Raw genomic sequence first — 21,356 nt, forward strand, 5'->3', positions numbered from 1 at the left:
GGGACTTGACTGAAGTGACTTAGCACCCAGGCATATCTAATTACTAATTCATCTATTTGACCTGTGCAAAAGGCACACGCTTCTCCTTTCCCTTACTGCCCTGGTTAGTAATGTTTGAATCTGCTCTTTGGTATTCTAGAAGATCTAGGAGGCTGAATCCTTTATCCTGCAAGTAAAAAGCCAAAAAGGAAAAGCTTTTTGTACCTGGGAGGGCCCCACAGGGTCCTGTTCAGTTTCATATGCATAGAAACAAAGACTTTATTTTCATTCTGGAAATGGCCTAGAAGCTAAGAAGGTTTCAAGGCTTTTTCCACTTCTGAAAATTTGAATTTGCTGACCTCAACCTAGCCATGTGTGTAATTCGATCCGGAAGCTGATTCCATGCCTCATTAACCCATGTCATGTTCTGTGGAAGCTGGTTAGGTGAAAGGATCTTCCCTTGCTGTCTACATCCCTGTGCAAATCTCTGCTAAAGCAGTATTTCTATTTGGAGACCTCACATTTCTTTCTCTCAGGCCATAGTGATTTCTGATTCAGGAAGATTTTTGCTTCCCTCCCAACTTGGTCATTAAACATCAATTTTCCTGGGTCTTTTCTCATCTCCTCCTGGCCAGCTCTCTATCCTCCTGACAGAAACACTTAGTGGGAGAAGAGAGCAGTGAATTCCCTGTATAAAATATATGCTGATTATATAATTAAGTGAGGTGATCGAGGTGTTAATTAACCCTATTGTGATAATCATTTCACAATATGTGTATCAAAACATCATGTTGTACACCTTAAACTTACACAGCATTATAATATCAATTATAAGCTATATAATGTCAATAATGCTGGGAGGAAACTAAGAGAATTCTTTTGTTTAATAGAGTTTGACCAATAAACATATTTTAAATAAATTATATCATGGACAAAAATAGAGATACTGCTTACACAAGTAGCATTTCCTGTGTTACAAATTACAAGGTGGATTTTCAAGCTCACCACTCCCCTTAAGAGAACTGCACCTTTCTTCAATTATATTGAGTCTTCTTGTTAAGAAGAATCTCAATTTTCTTGACGGTTAATTTCTTAACCGGGCTTCTAAAAGAGTCTCTCTTTCCCACACCGGGAGTCGAACCCGGGCCGCCTGGGTGAAAACCAGGAATCCTAACCGCTAGACCATGTGGGAGAGGACGTGAGACTGTTACAGTACAAGACAATTGAATCGTAGCCGTCTGCTTCCGCTTCCGCCGCGCGGTGCCGCCTCCGAGCTGCTGAGGCCTTCCGCGCTTGCGCGGGTTTTCGGAGCTTGGCGCCGGCGGTGCGGGGTGTGCTGAGTCTCATCGCCCGCGGTTTGGAGCCTGGAGTGGAGTGCTGTGACCTCCCCGACCCCTCACCCCGCCCCGGGGAGGTGGTCCGACCCCACCAAACTCTCCGCTCCGGGGAAGCGGTTCTGGGCCCCACACGGCCCTCCCGCAGCGTCTGTGGACGGGCCTAGTTTCTAAACACCGGTTAACTACGTTCTGTGGTGAGATAAGAGAGTGCTTTGAAGAACCAAGAGCAGGTTGTGAGCCTGGCTCCTGGGCTTCAGTTTCTGGGTTTTGAAGCAGAGGATAACTTTTATTAGATCAGGTTTTTCCAGTCATGATGCTTAAGAGCATTTTAAGTGAGATTTTGCACCTTGAAGGCAATAGATGAAACCCCAAATACCTCCTTGGGAACGTTTTGGGGCCAAAGGCCTTCAGAGACTACCGTTTTAAAAGATCTTGTTTAGGGATGGTCTTACAGCCATAAAACCAAAGCTAAACATTGCCAACTGTAAAGAAAGAATCCATACGCTGCACTGCTTTAACAACTCATATCTTGCAGGAAGAAAGGTAAAATAAACTGCTGACTGCGAGATAAATATGTACACCCCACATAAAAAATTGGTATCCCGTATTGGAAGGAAACTACACATGATTTATAAAAAGACAAATACTGCTATATAAACGTCAGAACTTCTGAACAAGCCTCTTGGAGAGGAACCCCAAGACAAGAATGCATCTGAAAAAAATTCTCAACCCCACTGGTTCCAGGCTAGCATTAGGCCAGAAAGCAAGTGTGCAGTGTCAAATGTTGGCATGTGGGAAAAAGAAAGATTTTGGAAAAGATTTTGGAAATTGATAAAACTTGATCAAAGAGGCGAATTGTTAGGATTTCCTGAATATGCTTATGACAAAGCAATTCTATTTTTTAAAAAAAACTTTTGTAAAACAAATACTGTTCTGGATTTGTCTCTCAGTGAGTATGGAGAAATGCTGCTCTGAAAGTAATAGGCAGACCATAGGGAGGATAAAGGGCCAGGGTCACCCTAAGCAAAAATCAGGCAAGGGTGGAGATTCTCAATCTCTAAAAATTTCGACTGTATGTGTGATTTTTTAAAAATTAAAACTCTTAATATTTGAAGACATTTGTGGAATGAAAAGGACTGTACATAATGTCTACAGTTGAGCCACAGACTGGAAGAAAATGTTTCATAGGGAAAAGTAACTATTCTTACTATATCTGCACCTTAGCTCCCAGGGGGCAAAAAAAACCCACAGGAAGGAAAAGTGGATTGAGAGAGGAGGAGTCAATAAATTGGGGGAAGCTCACTCTTACATGTAAACATGGCAATACAATTTAAAACAATGCTAAGATACTTCTGCTTTACTGAGTATGCCAAAGCCTTTGTGTGGAGCACAAAAAACTGTGGAAAATTCTTCAAGAGATGGGAATACCAGACCATCTTACGGCCTCCTGAGGAATCTGTATGCAGGTCAAGTAGCAACAGTTAGAACTGGACATGGAACTACAGACTGATTCAAAATTGGAAAAGGAGTATCTCAAAGCTGTATATTGTCACCCTGCTTATTTAACTTAAATGCAGAATACATCATGAGAAATCCCGGGCTGGATGAAGCACAAGCTGGAATCAAGATTGCTGGGAGAAATATCAATAACCTCAGATATGCAGATAACACCATGCTTATAGCAGAAAGCAAGAGGAACTAAAGAACCTCTTGATTAAAGTGAAAGAGGAGAGTGGAAAAGCTGTCTTAAAACTCAACATTCAATAAATGAAGATCATGGCATCCAGTCCCATAAAGTATCAGACTTTATTTTCCTGGGCTCCAATATCACTGCAGATGGTGACTGCAGCCATGAAATTAAAAGATGCTTTCTCCTTGGAAGAAAAGCTATGACAAACTTAGTATGTTAAAAAGCAGAGATGTTACTTTGCCAACAAAGGTCCGTCTAGTCAAAGCTATGATTTTTCCAGCAGTCATGTATGGGTGTGAGAGTTGGACTATAAAGAAAGCTGAACATCGAAAAATTGATGCTTTTGAACTGTAGTGTTGGAGAAGACTTTTGAAAGTCCCTTGGACTGCAAGGAGATCAAATCAGTCCATCCTAAAGGAAATCAGCCCTGAATATTCATTGGAGGACTTGATGCTGAAGCTGAAGCTCCAATATTTTGGCCGCTTGATGTGAAGAACTGATTCATTGTAAAAGACCCTGATTCTGGGAAAGATTGAAGGGAGGAGAAGAAGGGGATGACAGGATGAGATGGTTGGATGGCATCACCGACTCGATGGATATGAATTTCAGGAGTGGGTGACAGACAGGGAAGCCTGGTGTGCTGCAGTTCATGGGGTCACAAAGAGTCAGACACGACTGAGCGACTGAACTAAACTGAAGATATCCAGGGAGAGGAAGCAAGGGCACAAGCTCCATGAAAATGGCCATCGCCCCTCTGTAGGGCTGCTGCCCAGGCTCCCCTTTCCCACGGCTCATCCTTGTGTGAATGCAAAACCTTCCAAGGCATGGCAGTTGAGGCCAGAGCCACAGGATGGCATGAGTGTCTCCTGGCTTTCACTGTGTTGTGATCCCTTGCCAACCACCAGTATATACATTGCATTCTTATGGAAACAGTTTTATTGCACTAAGTCATGGTAATTTGGAGATTGTTAGTACTACCCAAAATAATGCCTTAGTTTCCTAAAATAGGGGCAAGAGCCATGGAAAAGAATTTTCTAGTAAATGATTAAGTGACTTTTTTGGTTTTGTTTTTACTAAAAACAAGTACAGCAGGAAGCCTTGAATATTTTGCCTTGTTTTACAGAGTGTGTTGGGTTTCATATCCTCTGTTTGGCAGTATTTATTGAATTTTTTTTTTAGAAAATTAGTAGTTAATATCTCATATTTCTACCTTTTATTATTATTTAGACTTAATAAACCTTTACATCTGAAAGGTAACTTGGGGATATTCAAGGCCACAACCTCAAAAATGTCCAGGAGCTTAAAATAATTTGCCCCAAATCATCCAACTAATAGGTTTAGTGAAATTCTTTTGGCTATCATCATGGGTTGACTCCATGATAAGGATAATATTGGAAAATGCTGAAATGAATTAAATCTAGAATTTTCTCCATAAAGAAATGGGAATTTTTCTCCATAAAGAAATCAATTTCTCCATAAAGAAATGGGAATTTACAAGGACAGTGTACATTCTGAATAAAAAGTTACTAAATTTCAATGTTTTTAAATGAGTTGGGAGGTAATATATTTAGATAAGCTGGGACCTGGGATCTGGGACCCTTTGCTGCACCTAGATAAATATTTCCTTGAGCAACAAATTACAAATAAAACTATGAGGGACTAAAAATAACTGCATGCACAGTTGGAGCAAATTATGAACAATAAGATACAAAAAGACCAAAAACCCAACTGGTACTTCTGAGATTTGGGGAGTAAAAGTGGGGTTCTGCACATGATCCCCACACAGGGTGCCACCAAAGGGGTGAGCAGACCACCTAAGCTACCTCTCCAGTCCAATCCATGGATCTGCCCCAGCTTTCACCCATTTAAGGGACCTGGTTCTCCCCTCCCACCCTGTGGCTGCAGGGGCGAGCAAGGGAAACTGTTCCTTGTTTTGTCATGCTTCAGCACAAGTCCCAGTAAAGCCTTGCCTGAATTTCTCATCTGGCCTGTTATCAATTTGTATTGGTTGAAGAGTACAAGAACCTGGGTCAGTAACAACTTTACCAGTAATAAATTTTTTATTAACTTGGATAACCTGAAGATTAATGTAGAATAATATGAATAGCTTATGTGTGTGTGCATTTGTGCATATAAATTTCTCCTGCATTTTGAAGTCAGATGTCAGTGGCATCAGTCCTAAATCCAAAAACTGACCAGCTGTTAATTTTTGGAAAAACTATTGAATTTTTGAATATAAGTTCTCCCCCTTTATTCCACCAGTAACAATATATAACTGTCATTGTGAGGACAAGTTCTTAGCATCCAGCACAGAATGAAGGTGATGTTTGCCCAGGGTTAGTTGCCAGTGGTCACTGTCACCCCCAGAGGTGGAAGGTGTTGGTCTGACCACCTTCACTTAGGTACCCAAAAATAAACAGGATGGACCCACACCTCCCCTATTGATGGATCTTCTGGATGATTCTCCAGCTGATGTTTGGTTCGGACCTAGGAAGCTCCCTGCATTTCACCATTACTTTCACCTGATGCTCAGACCTCTGAAAGGAAGCTACGGTGATTGCTGGAGTGTGACACCAGGCTCCTCTGTCCATGGGATTCTCCAGGAAAGAATACTGGCCTGTACACAGCCAATATTTGCCTTGTTGCTTAGATTTCATGCATTCTTTCTGCATTTGGATGTGTGCTCTTTCCCTTCTGGTCTCTCTTTTGCTGAAATGAGGCAGTGCTCTTTTCTTTATTATTTATTTGACAGCTGTTTATGGTCTTGCAATTTCCTCATCTTTTCATAAGTGTATGCTAAAAACTTTAAATAGAAATACAAGCATATTGGAGTAAGACTGTGATTGAACTGTTATTCTGCCCTGTCTATACCAAGTACAAAATAGATGTACACCATTTTTTATTCATTTATTTTATTTTCAATGATAGTAAGTAAGATGATGGAAATAATTTTTGGCAAGTTGAAATTTGGGTTTTAAAAAATGTGTCCAGTTGGTAAGGGAGTTGGTGACCACACTCATTCTTGCTCTAACAAATACACAAAACAAAACAAAAAACTGGAGTTTTTTTCCAAAGAGCATTTTGGTTATTCTCTAAGCCAAACCAAACTTTTACTTAAAAGGTAATTGCTTATAACATTGGATTAGCCATATGAAATTGCCAATAGTCCATTGATTTAGTACAATGGAAATTCCATTTTTTTCCCAAGCCAATTCTTCTTCCTCTAACTGTAAGCACTCAGATTCACTTACCATATTAACAGGAAAGACTTCATAGAAAGCATGATGTTAAAATCTGAGTTTCTCCAATGTCAAGAGCAACAAAAAATTATACTTGTTTCTAGGATATAGATACTTTGCTTTTTAACGTGTTACAGAACACGCGTTTGGCTGCTCACTGCACAAAAACCATTAATTAAGGGGCTGCTGCTGCTGCTGCTGCTGCTGCTAAGTCACTTCAGTCATGTCCGACTCTGTGCGACCCCAAAGACGGCAGCCCACCAGGCTCCGCCATCCCTGGGATTCTCCAGGCAAGAACACTGGAGTGATTTGCCATTTCCTTCTCCAATCCATGAAAGTGAAAAGTGAAAGTGAAGTCACTCAGTCGTGTCCGACTCCTATCGACCCCATGGACTGCAGCCCACCAGGCTTCTCCGTCCATGGGGTTTTCCAGGCAAGTGTACTGGAGTGGGGTGCTATTGCCCTCTCTAAATTGAGGGGCAAGTGTTAGTAAAAAGCAAAGGTGCTTTATTCAGAAAAGCCAGCAATTTGGGGAGAAGGTGGAATCGTTCTGAGACCAACTCTAAAGATTCTGCTCAGCCGTAACAATTTTTAAAGGGAAAAGGAGCACACAATCTTAATCATTAAGGTAGGAGGTCAGATTCTTCATCACTTTTTACATTGCTTGCAGACCTGCTGACTTCTGATCTGTCTTTGGATGCTGTGTTGCCCCTGTGGTCCACCTGCAGATTTGCTAAGGAGGAAGCTGAGGGTAAAGAGTCAGTCACTCATTAACTACTTAATTGTTCATTCTTGACTCCTTTTAATCCCGAAAAGGAGTCAACAGGTTCAGCAAGGCCCTGTGTATATTTAATAATGCAGAAGTCAGCAGGTAGGTTAAATGTTACTTGATGATCTCATTTTTATAATTAAAGTTCAAGGAAAATAGAGATGAACAAACAGAAAAGGGGCAAAAGAGCTGTTTACAAAAGTAACAATGCAAAGATGAAAGTCTAATAGGTAATATTTAGTCTAGAAGGGCTGTGGGGTGTGGAAAGAAGCAGTTATAGATTATTTGTTTAACAAATCTATTCTGGGTTTGTAAGAATAGAGTTAAAATGTAATTCACAGCTTCAACTTTATTTAAATCAATGAGAATTCCTGAATTGTTAGGAGCATTTATGGATCATCTCTAAAATGTGGACTCTTCTTAAATAAGTTGCACTTCAAAGTATGTTAAAAACCCAGTCACATTTAGGAGAATTAGTAAATAATTGAAGAGATTGCTGAACCAGTAGGAAAAAGGTGACATTATAGTGATGCTGTCTGGATTTTGAAGGAATGAAGTTGGTAGGAAGATAACTCTTGGGAGAGTGCAGGGTAAGCAGAAGACTAAGTTTGTGGAGCTTAGAGCTTGGCCAAGAGCTGGGGTTCATTTAAAGAAAAATAATACAAAATTGCAGCTATAATATTTGTATGAAACTGAATAGGTATTTAGAGTAAGAAGAAATCACAGTAAATCACACATTAAAAAATTTAAAATACAGCAAATGTTTAAAAATCTAGAAATATATTTTTATTAATTGTCTGATGCCCCACGTTACTTTTTTAAAAGAAAGAGTTTTTAAAATTTTTATTATTTGAATATTTATTTTGATTAATTCATTTATTTGGCTGCTCCAGGTCTTAGTTGCAACATGTGGGCACTTGGATCTTTGCTGTGGCATGCTAACTCTTAGTTGTGGTGAGTGGGATCAAGTTCTCTGAATAGAAATCGGACCTGGGTCCCCTTCATTGGGAGTGGAGTGTCTCAGGCACTGAACCACTGTGGAAGTCTCCGCATATTACTTTTTTCCCTACATTTTTGACTGTGTCCTTTTTGACTCCTTCATCTAACAGCAGCTATAATGCTTTCTTTGCAGGAAATAGATACTAGAGTCTTCAGTATGGTTTATGAAGTTTTTCTTTTTGTTATTGATACTTTAGAAAAATTTGTTTCTCAACTCATTACTGGTAATGTCATATAAATTTTTGACATTGCTGTCAAATTCAGGAGATTGCTGTTTCAGTTCTCCTGTGTGTGAATTATAGAATTTCAGGGTATTTGAATTATTCCCTGGTCCAGTGATCAGTTTATTATCATGTTTCATTGCAGCAACATCTTTGAAGGATTTTCTGTCTCTGCAATCTTTGTTGAAAGCAGTATTTTGTGTCAAGTCAGTGAAGAATTTATTTTTCCAATGAACTCATATGGTTTGCTCCATTTCATTAAGTGGATTATCAAAAAATTCAAGAGTTTATCAGTACTTTTTGAAATGTATACCTTTGTCTTAATGAATTATTGCTTTGAAATGATTTATATGCTGTTTCATATGATGTGTCAAAGGTTCATCAAATATCCCACAATATGATCTATCATGTTGGAATGCAAAAAAAAAAAAAAAAAAAACACACAACTTAACACATGGATGTACATTCACAGCCTATAGAATGGCTAAGAGTTTGTACTTGACAATCACAGAAATTCTTCAAATCTCTGTTACCTGTTATTCTTACCCAGAAAAATATTTGGGGGTGTTTGAATATTGTTCAAGTATATATATCAAGTATATTCCTAAGAGGAGACCTATGGTAATCACATCTTCTATTTAGATTGTGCAGTTCAGTTCAGTCGCTCAGTCGTGTCCTACTCTTCGCGACCCCATGAATCGCAGCATGCCAGGCCTCCCTGTCCATCACCAACTCCCGGAGTTCACTCAGACTCACGTCCATCGAGTCAGTGATGCCATCCAGCCATCTCATCCTCTGTCGTCCCCTTCTCCTCTTGCCCCCAATCCCTCCCAGCATCAGAGTCTTTTCCAATGAGTCAACTCTTCACATTCATCATCATTCCCTCCAAAGAAATCCCAGGGCTGATCTCCTTCAGAATGGACTGGTTGGATCTCCTTGCAGTCCAAGGGACTCTCAAGAGTCTTCTCCAACACCACAGTTCAAAAGCATCCATTCTTCGGTGCTCAGCCTTCTTCACAGTCCAACTCTCACATCCATACATGACCCCTGGAAAAACCATAGCCTTGACTAGAAGGACCTTTGTTGGCAAAGTAATGTCTCTGCTTTTGAATATGCTATCTAGGTTGGTCATAACTTTCCTTCTAAGGAGTAAGCATCTTTTAATTTCATGGCTGCAATCACCATCTGCAGTGATTTTGGAGTCCAAAAAAATAAAGTCTGACACTGTTTCCACTGTTTCCCCATCTATTTGCCATGAAGTGATGGGACCAGATGCCATGATCTTAGTGTTCTCAATGTTGAGCTTTAAGCCAACTTTTTCACTCTCCACTTTCACTTTCATCAAGAGGCTTTTTTGTTCCTCTTCACTTTCTGCCATAAGGGTGGTGTCATCTGCATATCTGAGGTTATTGATATTTCTCCCAGCAATCTTGATTCCAGCTTGTGTTTCTTCCAGTCCAGCGTTTCTCATGATGTACTCTGCATATAAGTTAAATAAGCAGGGTGATAATATACAGCCTTGATGTACTCCTTTTCCAATTTTGAACCAGTCTGTTGTTCCATGTCCAGTTCTATCTGTTGCTTCCTGAACTGCATACAGATTTCTCAAGAGGCAGGTAGGTGGTCTGGTATTCCCATCCCTTTCAGAATTTTCCACAGTTTATTGTGATCCACACAGTCAAAGGCTTTGGCATAGTCAATAAAGCAGAAATAGATGTTTTTCTGGAATTCTCTTGCTTTTTTGATGATCCAGCAGATGTTGGCAATATGACCTCTGGTTCCTCTGCCTTTTCTAAAACCAGCTTGAACATCAGGAAGTTCACGGTTCACATATTGCTGAAGCCTGGCTTGGAGAATTTTGAGCATTACTTTAGTAGCGTGTGAGATGAGTGCAATTGTGCGGTAGTTTGAGCATTCTTTGGCATTGCCTTTCTTTGGGATTGGAATAAAAACTGACCTTTTCCAGTCCTGTGGCCACTGCTGAGTTTTCCCAATTTGCTGGCATACTGAGTGCAGCACTTTCACAGCATCATCTTTGAGGATTTGAAATAGCTCAACTGGAATTCCATCCCCTCCACTAGCTTTGTTCGTAGTGATGCTTTCTAAGGCCCACTTGACTTCACATTCCAGGATGTTGGCTCTAGATGAGTGATCACATGTCTAGTAATTGGAAGGATTTTCCACAGACCGGCTTCTGGCTCTGTCTGTGTCACAGCTGTTTTGCTTCCATTGCAGATATGCCAAGCCATAGGAAATGTTTTCTCAAGATAACAGCTCTAAGTGTTCAGGTCACAATGCTGGGTGATCAGCATGGCGAGCAACAGAAATGTTCCTGAAAGTAATTCCTCCACTGGACGGCTAGTAACACCTGTACGTGAGAATGATCATGAACCACATGACCCTGAGTGAACGTCCCTTAGCCAGACCCTGAGTTCTCATAGGCACCCACTTCTTCCCAACCTGAGGGGGAAGGGACATTCAACTGATCACATAAAATATCTTATTTTCCAAACTTTACAAAAACATGTGACTAAGACATTCCACAGGTCACTCCCAGGAACATGAAAGGGGCCAGTGCAAAGGGAGGCTCCTGAGGCTTAGGCCTTGTTCACCTCCAACTGTAGAGAAAAAAGGCTCTGTCACTTTCCTCCTCAGTTCCATCAGCAGAGCTGTAGTTCTAAAGCCTTCACTGGGTCACTCCAGATTTATTGAGAAAGCTGCCTAGCTGACTTCTCTGTACCTTGGGTTTGCCTCTTATCTAACATGATCATGTTAAGCCACCACTTAAAACCTTTCCATGTTTATTAATCATGTAAGATCAAACTGAAGAAGGAAATGGCAATGCACTCCAGTATTCTCACCTGGAGAATCCCAAGGACAGAGGAGCCTGGCAGGCTACAGTCCATGGGGTTGCAAGAGTCAGACATGACTTAGCGACTAAACCACCACCAAGATCAAATTAGCTATTCAGAAAGGTCATTAACATCAGCCTCATGGCCACATACATTCTCATTTCTCTATACTTTGGATTCCTTGAGTTTCTCCTAACCTACCCTAAGCTTAAAAACTCATTTCCTTTGTGTGTGCTGGTATTTTTCTGCTCAAATGTCTTCTCCCCTTTGTGTACCTTACCTGAGGATTATCTACTTCTCTGCCGGGACTCAGTTTGGTTCTCAGCTCATCAGAACATTTCCCTGGAACCAAGCCCTGCCTCTTGGCCCCCTCACCCACAACTGCACAGGATGATTCCCTCTATCCTGCCACCACTAGCTTGGACACATTCTTGTAACTCACCTCCCCATCCTATAGTATGATTTGTTGTTGTTTAGTTGCTAAGTTGTGCCAGTTCTTTGTGACCCCATGGACTGTAGCCTGCCAGGCTCCTCTGTCCATGGGATTGCCCAGGCAAGAATACTGGCGTGGGTTGCCATTTTCTTCTCCAAGGGATCTCCCCAACCCAGGCATTGAATCCATGTCTCTTTCATGGAAGGTGGATGTGGATTCTTTACCAGTGAGACACCAAGGATGCCCATTAATGCTAATTGCTACCCTGTATCTAGTCCCCAAATCTTTAGTTGTAAGAAATGGTGAAAATAGATGTCCAGACAGCTTAGATTCTTGATGAATCTAAGCAGTTTTACATAGCACCAGCCTCAGATGATGTTACTCTAAGGTCTAAGGCCACACTTCAGGCCACTTGTAAGCACAGACAAAAAAAGTTCCTGTGCCACATACAAAATACCAAACACTCCTTCTCTTGGCTGAAATGAGGGGCTTCAGTTTCTTTCATTTTTCTCTTCTTCTTCTTCTATTTTTTTTGGCTGTCCTGTGCAGCTGGTGGGATCTTAGTTCCCTAACCAGGTATTGAACTCATGCCTCCTGCTGTGGGATGGCAGAATCCTAACCACAGGACCACCAGGGAATTGCCAAGTGGCTTCAATTTCTTGATCGTTTACAACCTTTATCCTCCTCTCATCTTATCTGCCCCCCCTGGATAAGATGAATTGCCTCTGCTCTCTGGCATCCCAATAGGGCAAACTCTGGCTTCCTCTGACCTTCTCTCAACTCACCCAGCCAGATCCAAATCGTACAATGGGTTCTTTCCAGAAGCCTCTCATGGAGATGCCATGATTCCCTATAGTGCCTGTTCTCACTGCAAAGAAGCATCAAACCAACTTGTCCAGCTGTAGGGATGCCACTGCTGGTCTTTGTTGGAAGGCACTCACAGAAACAGAAGCTCTGGGAGCTTCCTGCCTTGACCAGGAAGGCTTGGCCCAGTGATGGTGCCCACACCTGAGGCCCTCTTCCTCCCCCTGCACCAGGTGCCTCCTGCTCTGGTCTGAAGGTAAGCTCTGCTGAATTAAACTTCTCTCTTTTCTTGAAGTCTTTCAGTATTGGGTTTATTATGTTTTCTTAGGAATCAAATCCCTTGGAATTTTGTTATTAGACCAGGCTTATATTGTTCTTTGACAAAACTGCTTTTTAGGTCCTAATATCTGCATGTCTAATACTCTGCCTGTCTGCGTTTTCAATTTAATTTTGTCTGCCTGAAGCCAAGATATTTTGCCCCAGTAGGTAATGAGTGGTCTTTGTTAAACTCCAGAGCACAGAACTGCACAAGAGGCATCCTTACAGACACGTGTCAGTTCTCCTGGGGTCGTTTCAGTATAAGCCACACCTCCTCCAGGCTAACCTCCTGCCTTTCTTATGCTTAACATTGTGAGTCCATTCTTGTGCATATCTTTCTAACTGGCACAGTTTCACCAAAACAATTTGAAACCGCATAGGCCACTTTACAGAATGTCTAATATGAATGAAATCGCTCATTTGAGCAGAGCTTTAGAACTAAAAGGAAACAAAATTCCAACTGTCCAATAGTCTGCTTTCTTCAATTGGTCCAAGGAAGCAATGGGGGCCCAAAATTTGCCTTAAATATTCTTTAGCTGAAGCTAATGAGAAATGTGAGAAAACATGTCTCTAAGCATCATCTTTAAATAGTGTTCAGGATTAGCTGCTGTTGACATTTTCAAAGGATTTCCAACCTTTTCTTGATAATTTGAAGTAAACAATTACAGATATGGTCATAAATGAAATTGGCTGGCACATCATCCCATTGCATGGACTTCAATATTTGGCTGGAAATTTTCTAGAGACTTTAGAAACCGAGAATTTAAAAGGCCTTGTAAGGGAATTACCTTATTTGTCCAAAAGAGAGTCTATCTTATTTAAGCGGGAGGATCCCCCCTTCACTTACATCTTTGGGGATTGAATGTGGGATTTTGATCAGATGACTTGATAAGATTCTCAAGAACCCATATTATGTCAAAATTAGCTGCATGACACTCTCTTTTGTGTGTGTATATGCCAAAATCTTTTAAAAGATACTTCTAAATTTTCTTCTCTCTCCTTACAGAAAATAATTAGCCATTTGTCTAAAGATTGCTTCTTCCTATCTTTTTGTCTCGCTCTTCCCCCCCCTTCCTTGAGAAACTTTATAGATTAACTGATAAAAATCCTTCAGTTGTTATGTGCATATTCTAGGAATATTTACTTAGAATGAACACTCAAAATTGTCTTAAAAATTTATCAAACTACATTTCTCTCTGTAGACACTGAAAGGTATATTTACATAATAGTCTTTGTGAATACAGGATAAGGATAATAAGAAAAGACTTCAGTTTCTTTTTTTTTTTTTTTTTAAGACTTCAGTTTCAAAAGTAGAATAAAACCTTGACATGATTCAGGGTCTTTAACAATTAGTTCACTAAAAGAAACACGTTAGTGTAATATTTTGTAATGTTCAAGAACAAGGTTCAATTTGTCAACCTTGTAGTTCAAACTCTATATTGTTCAAGAAAGTTTCTATTATATTCAAAGCTTTTTAATTAAAAAAAAAATTTTATTTAAGTAAGCTTTTGGGCTTCCCCAGATGACTCAGTGGTAGAATTTGCCTGCCAATGCAAGAGATGTGACTTCAAGCCCTGCATCAGGAAGATCCCCTGGAGATGGAAATGGCAACTCACTCTAGTATTCTTGCCTGAGAAATTCCATGGACAGAGGAGCCTGGTGGGCTACAGTCCATGGAGTTGCAAACGAGTCAACACAACTTAATGATTAAACAACAATAGTTGATTTATACTGTTGTGTTACTTTCAGGTATACAGAAAAATGATTCAGATACACACACACACACATACACACACATATACATTGTTGTTCAGTTACTAAGTCATGTCTGACTTTTTACCACCCCAAGAAATGCAGCACACCAAGCTTCCCTGTCTTTTCACTATCTCCCGGAGTTTGTTCAAACTCATATCTACTGAGTCAGTGATGCTATACAATCAGCTCATCCTCTGTTGCCTCTTCTCCTCTTGCCCTCACTCCTTCCCAGCATCAGGGTCTTTTCCAATGAATTGGCTTGTCTCATTAGGTGGCCAAAATATTGGAGCTTTAGCTTCAGCATCAGTCTTTCCAATGAATATTCAGGGTTGATATCCTTTAGGATTGACTGATTTGATCTCCTTGAAGTTCAAGGGACTGTCTAGAGTCTTCTCCAGCACCATAGTTCAAAAGCATCAATTTTTTGGCACTCAGCCTTCTTTATGGTCCAACTCTCACATCCATACATGACTACTGGATAAACCATAGCTTTGACTATATGGACCTTTGTTGGCAAAATGATGTCTCTGCTTTTTAAAACACTGCCTAGATTGGTCATAGCTTTTCTTTCAAGGAGCAAGTGTCTTTTGATTTCATGACTGCAGTCACCATCTGCAATGATTTTGGAGTACCACCAAAATAAAATCTGACACTGTTTCCACATTTTCCCCATTTGCCATGAAGTGATAGGACTGGATGCCATGATCTACATTTTTTTGAATGTTGAGTTTTAAGCCAGCTTTTTCATTCTCCTCTTTCACCTTCATCAAGAGGCTCTTTAGTTCCTCTTCACCTTCTGTCATTAAAGTAGTATCATCTGCATCACTAAGCTTGTTGATATTTCTCGAGGCAATCTTGATTTCAGATTGTGATTCATCCAGCCCAGCATTTCACGTGTTGTACTCCACATATAAATTAAATAAGCAGGGTAGCAATATACAGCATTGACATAATTCCTTCCCAATTTTTGACCAGTCCTTTGTTCCGTGTGCAGCTCCAACTGTTGTTTCTTGTCCTGTATACAGGTTTCTCAGGAGGCAGGTAATGTGGTCTGGTATCCCTATCTCTTCAAGAATATTCCAGTTGTGATCCACACAGTCAAAGACTTTAGTCAGTGAAGCCGAAGTAGATGCTTTTTGGAAATCCTTGCTTTTTCTATGATCCAACGGATGTTGGTAATTTGATCTCTGGTTCCTCTGCCTTTTCTAAATAAAGCTTGAACATTAGGAAGTTCTCAGTTCACATGTTGCTGAAGCCTAGCATAAATGATTTTGAGCATAATCTTGCTGGCATGTGAAATAAATGCAGTTGTACGGTGATTTGAACATTCTTTGACATTGCTTTTCTTTGAGATTGGAATGAAAACTGACCTTTTCCAGTCTTGTGGCCATTGCTGACTTTTCCAAATTTATTGGTATAATGAGTGCAGCATGTTAACAGCATCATCTTTTTTGTTATTGAGTTATATGAGCTGTTCACATATTTTCGAATTTAAAGCTTTGTCAGTCATGTTGTTTCCAAATATTTTCTCCCAGTCTGAAGGCTGTCTTTTCATTTTGTTGATTGTTTCTTTAGCTGTGCAAGCACTTATAAATTTGATTAAGAAGTTAGCCACAGTGATCAAACAAGAAAAAATAAAAAACTTTTCTAAATTAGAAGGGAAGAGAGAAAGTTGTCATTGTATGCAGATGACATATAGAAAATCCTAAAGACTTCACAGAAAAACTGCTAGAACTGATAAATAAATTCAGCAAGATAGCAGGATACAAGATTAACATACAGAAATCAGTTGCATTTCAGATTTGTTCAAGATGGTGAAGTAGAAGGATGTGAGCTCCTCCTGTGAGAATTCCAAAATTGCAACCAGCTATTGAACAACCATTGACAGGAGGATGCTGGATCCCACACACACAAAAAGATAACCCATGTCCAAGGACAAAGGAGAAACTTCAATGAGATGGTAAGAGGGGCACATCATGATAAAATAAAATCCCATACCCACTGGTGGGTGACCCACAAACTGGACAGCAATGATACCAAAGAAGTTCTTAACCAGTTTTAAAGATTCCTAGTCCTACATCAGGCTTCCCAGTCTGGGAATTCAGCAATGGGATTAGGAATCCCCAGGAATCTGACATTAAAGGTCAGTGGAATTGGATTGCAAGACTTCCATTGGAGTGGGGGAAGCAGAGACTTCAGTCCTGAAGAAGACAAACAAAACCTTGTGTGCACCAGGATCCACAGGAAAGGAGAAGTGACCCCACAGGAGACTGAGGCAGAACTACCTGCTGGAGGTTCTCCTCTGGAGGCATGGGTCAGCAGTGGCTCACCATGGGTATGGGGGTACTGGCAACAGCAGTCATGGGAAGTGCCCATTGGTGTGAGACCTCTTGGGGGTCACCATTAGCCCTACCACAGAGCCTGTAGACACTAAGGCAGGGTTACCTCAGGCCAAATAACTAACAGGGAGGGAGAGCAGCTCCACCCATCAGCAGACAATTGGATTAGAGTTTTACTGAGCATGGCCTTGCCCACCAAAAGCAAGACCCAGTTTTCTCCAGGAGTCCTGATGCCAGTCCCTCCCATCAGGAAGCTTGCAGAAGCCTCTTAACTTCATCCTCCAGAGGGAAAGCAGAAGAAACAAGAACTACAATCCTGCAAGCTCCAGAACAAAACCACAGTCACAGAAAGCTAATCAAAATGAAAAGACATAAGATTATATCCCTGAAAGAACAAGATAAATCCCCAGAAAAACAACAAAAGTAGAGATAGGCAACCTTCCAGAAAAAGAATTCAGAATAATGACAGCGGGGATGATGCAGGATCTCAGAAAAAGAATAGAGAAGATGCAAGAAATGTCTACCAAAGACTTAGAAGAGCTAAAGAAGAAACAGAGGTGAATAATACCCTAGAAGAAATTAATAGCAGAATAATTGAGGTAGAAGAATGGATAAGTGATCTGGAGGACAGAATGGTGGAAATCACTGCTACAAAACAGAATATGGAGAAAAGAATGAAAAGAAATAAAGACAGCCTAAGAGACCTCTGGGAGAACATCAAAAGCACCAACATTTGCACTTTTGGGGTCCCAGAAGGAAAAGAAGGAGAGAAAGGATCTGACAAAATATTTGAAAAGATAATAGCTGAAAACTTCCTTAACATGGGAAAATAAATAGTTCATCAAGTCTAGAAAATGTAGAGAGTCCCAAGCAGGATAAACCCAATAAGGAACACATTGAGACACACAGTAATCAAACTGACAAAAATTAAAAACAAAGATAAAATATTAAAAGTCATAAGGGAAAAATGACAAATAACATACCAAGGAACTATAAGGTTATCAGCTGAATTCTCAACAGAAATTCTACAAGCCAGAAGGGAATGGCACAATATATTCAAAGTGATGGAAGAGAAGAACTTACAACAAAAATACTCTGTAAGACTCTAATTCAGATTTGATGGAGCAATCAAAAGCTTTCCAGATAAATGGAAGTTAAGCACCACCAAACCAGCTGTACCACAAATGCTAAAGTAACTTCTCTAGACAGGAAATACAAGAGAAGGAAAAGACCTACAGAAAATAAAGACAAAACAATTAAGAAAATGATGAGAGGATCATACATGTTGATAGTTACCTTAAATGTAAATGGATTAAATGCACCAACCAAAAAACATAGTCTGGCTGGGTGGATACAAAAACAAGACCTGAATATGCTTTCTACAAGAGACTCATCTCTGACCTTTGGGCACTTGCAGACTGAAAATAAGGGGATGCGATGGCACCCCACTCCAGTATTCTTGCCTGGAAAATCCCATGGATGGAGGAGCCTGGTGGGCTGCAGTCCATGGGATCGTGAAGAGTCGGACACGACTAAGTGACTTCACTTTCACTTTTCACTTTTATGCACTGGAGAAGGAAATGGCAACCCACTCCAGTGCTCTTGCCTGGAGAATCCCAGGGACGGGGGAGCCTGGTGGGCTGCTGTCTATGGGGTCGCACAGAGTCAGACATGACTGAAGTGACTTAGCAGCAGCAGCAGAAGAAGATATTTAATCTGCAAATGGAAATCATAAGAAAGCCAGAATAGCAATATTCATATCAGACAAAATAGACTTAAAATCTGTTGTAAGAAATAAAGAAAGACACTACATAATAATCAAGGGTTTGATCCAAGAAGAAGATATAACAATTATAAGTATATATGTACCCAACATAAGAGCACCTTACTATGTAAGGCAAATACTAACAACCATAAAGGAAGATGTCCATAGTACACAATAATAGTGGGAGACTTTAATACCTCAGTCTCATCAATGGACACATCATCTGGACAGAAAGTTAATAAGGAAACACAAGTCGTAAATGGCACTAGTTGACCTTAATTGATAATTATAGAACATTTCAACCAAAAGCAGCAGACTACACATTCTTCTCAAGTGCACATGGGACATTCTCTAGGACTGACCACATGTTGGGCCACAAAGTGAACCTTGGTAAATTTAAAATAATTGAAATCATATCAAGCATCTTCAGTCCACAACACTATGAAATTAAAGGTAAACTACAAAGGTCATGGTGGAGAAGTCTGACAGAATGTGGTCCACTGGAGAAGGGAATGCCAAACCACTTCAGTATTCTTGCCTAAAGAACCCCATGAACAGTATGAAAAGGCAAAATGATAGGATACTGAAAGAGGAACTCCCCAGGTCAGTAGGGGCCCAATATGCTACTGGAGATCAGTGGAGAAATAACCCCAGAAAGAATGAAGGGATGGAGCCAAAGCAAAAACAAAACCCAGTTGTGGATGTGACTGGTGATAGAAGCGAGGTCTGATGCTGTAAAGAGCAATATTGCATAGGAACCTGGAGTGTTAGGCCCATGAATCAAGGCAAATTGGAAGTGGTCAAACAGGAGATGGCAAAAATGAACGTCGACATTCTAGGAATCAGCAAACTAAAATGGACTGGAATGGATGAATGTAACTCAGATGACCATTATATCTACTACTGTGGGCAGGAATCCCTTAGAAGAAATGGGGTAGCTATCATGGTCAACAAAATAGTCTGAAATGCAGTACTTGGATGCAATCTCAAAAATGACAGAATGATTTCTATTCGTTTCCAAGGCAAATCATTCAATATCACAGCAATCCAAGTCTATGCCCCAACCAGTAACGGTACAGAAGCTGAAGTTCAGCAGTTCTATGAAGACCTACAAGACCTTTTAGAAGTAACACCCAGAAAAGGTGTCCTTTTCATTATAGGGGATGGGAATGCAAAAGTGGGAAGTCAAGAAACACCTGGAGTAACAGGCAAATTTGGCCTTGGAATACAGAATGAAGCAGGACAAAGGCTAATAGAGTTTTGCCAATAGAACACACTGGTTATAGCGAACATCCTCTTCCAACAACACAAGAGAAGACTCTATACATAGACATCACCAGATGGTCAACACCAAAATCAGATTGATTATATTCTTTGCAGCCAAAATGGAGAAGCTCTATACAGTCAGCAAAAACAAGACTGGGAGCTGAGTGTGGCTCAGATCATGAACTCCTTATGCCAAATTCATACTTAAATTAATGAAAGTAGGGAAACCACTAAACCATTCAGGTATGACCTAAATCAAATCCATTATGATTTATACAATTGAAGTGAGAAATAGATTTAAGGGACTAGATCTGATAGAATGCCTGATGAATTATGGATGGGGGTCCGTGACACTGTACAGGAGACAGGGATCAAGACAATCCCCATGGAAAAGAAATGTAAAAAAGCAAAATGGCTGTCTGGGGAGGCTTTACAAATAGCTGTGAAAAGAAGAGAAGCAAAAAGCAAAGGAGAAAAGGAAAAGATAGAAGCATCTGAATGCAGAGTTGCAAAGAATAGCAAGAATAGATAAGAAAGCCTTCCTCAGCGATCAATGCAAAGAAATAGAGGAAAACAACAGAATGGGAAAGACTAGAGATCTCTTCAAGAAAATTAGAAACACCAAGGGAACATGTCATGCAAAGATGGGCTCAATAAAGGACAGAAATGGTATGGACCTAACAGAAGCAGAAGATATTAAGAAGAGATGGCAAGAATACACAGAAGAACTGTACAAAAAAGAGCTTCACAACCAAGATAATTGCGATGGTGTGATAACTCACCTAGAACCAGACATCCAGAAATGTGAAGTCAAGTGGAACTTAGAAAGCATCACTACGAACAAAGCTAGTGGAGGTGATGGAATTCCAGTGGAGCTATTTCAAATCCTCAAAGATGATGCTGTGAAAGTGCTGCACTCAATATGCCAGCAAATTTGGAAAGCTCAGCAGTGGCCACAGGACTGGAAAAGGTCAGTTTTCATTCCAATCCCAAAGAAAGTCAATGCCAAAGAATGCTCAAACGACCTCACAATTGCACTCATCTCACATGCTAGTAAAGTAATGCTCAAAATTCTCCAAGCCAGGCTTAAACAGTACATGAACCGTGAATTTCCAGATGTTCAAGCTGGTTTTAGAAAAGGCAGAGGAACCAGAGATCAAATTGCCAACATCTGCTGGATCATGGAAAAAGCAAGAGAGTTCCAGAAAAACATCTATTTCTGCTTTACTGACTATGCCAAAGCCTTTGACTGTGTGGATCACAATAAACTGTGGACAATTCTGAAAGAGATGGGAATACCAGACCACCTGACTTGCCTCTTGAGAAACCTATATGCAGGTCAGGAAGCAACAGTTAGAACTGGACATGGAACAACAGACTGGTTCCAAATAGGAAAAGGAGTACATCAAGGCTGTATATTGTCACCCTGCTTATTTAACTTATGTGCAGAGTACATCATGAGAAACGCTGGGCTGGAGGAAGCACAAGCTGAAATCAAGATTGCCGGGAGAAATATCAATAACCTCAGATATGCAGATGACACCGTCCTTATGGCAGAAAGTGAAGAAGAACTAAAGAGCCTCTTGATGA

General features: G+C 40.4%; 1 non-coding gene across 1 annotated transcript; it reads right to left on the reverse strand.

Moving 5' to 3' along the window:
• Positions 1 to 1,099: 1,099 nt before the first annotated feature.
• On the reverse strand, positions 1,100 to 1,171 carry TRNAE-UUC (transfer RNA glutamic acid (anticodon UUC)). Its single transcript has one exon. It is a non-coding gene; the product is annotated as a tRNA-Glu (tRNA).
• Between the last annotated feature and the right edge of the window lie 20,185 nt (positions 1,172 to 21,356).

This window comes from Bos mutus, chromosome 21, assembly GCF_027580195.1.
Source record: "Bos mutus isolate GX-2022 chromosome 21, NWIPB_WYAK_1.1, whole genome shotgun sequence".
NCBI lineage: Eukaryota > Metazoa > Chordata > Mammalia > Artiodactyla > Bovidae > Bos > Bos mutus.